Genomic DNA, 577 nt, shown 5'->3' with positions numbered 1-577 from the left:
TTTTTGATTATGTTTTTCCTTCCTTCCCTTGAACATTTAATTGCACAGTTGACTTTAAAGGCAAACCAAAAGTAACAAAACCACCGATTACTTTCTTACTGTCTGAAGTTAAATCAAACCAAACATCTCTTGCTTTAGGTCGAATAGAAATTTTGCAAAATGGCTGCCGCAATGTTTTTTTTTTTTACTCATTATCCGATCTGTTTTATGAAGTGAACCAGTTCCTCACGTTTCAGTGTCTTGTGTTCCAGCTGTAATATGGAGCAAAAAGCACCTGAACAAAAATGAACTTTATACTCCTCAGACTGATTATGAAATGTTTTGGAAGCCACAAATCCTTCAAAGTCCTGTTGAAGTTCTTGATAGTTGTTCCCGATGTAATCTCATTGCCTTGTGCGTCTGTCAGCTTTTAATGAGTGATGAGGGATCAAAGGTCACACCTTTCATTGTCCTCACATTTTTCTACTAAGCAACTCCTACAGATTCTGTGAACTGCGTGATTTCTCAGAAAACAAGAAAACACTAGATTAGTATATATAACAGTACAGTTTTAAAAATGTCTCCCATCGGTTCTGAA

This window comes from Xiphophorus hellerii, chromosome 12 (assembly GCF_003331165.1).
Source record: "Xiphophorus hellerii strain 12219 chromosome 12, Xiphophorus_hellerii-4.1, whole genome shotgun sequence".
NCBI lineage: Eukaryota > Metazoa > Chordata > Actinopteri > Cyprinodontiformes > Poeciliidae > Xiphophorus > Xiphophorus hellerii.
This window is presented reverse-complemented; position numbering follows the sequence as displayed.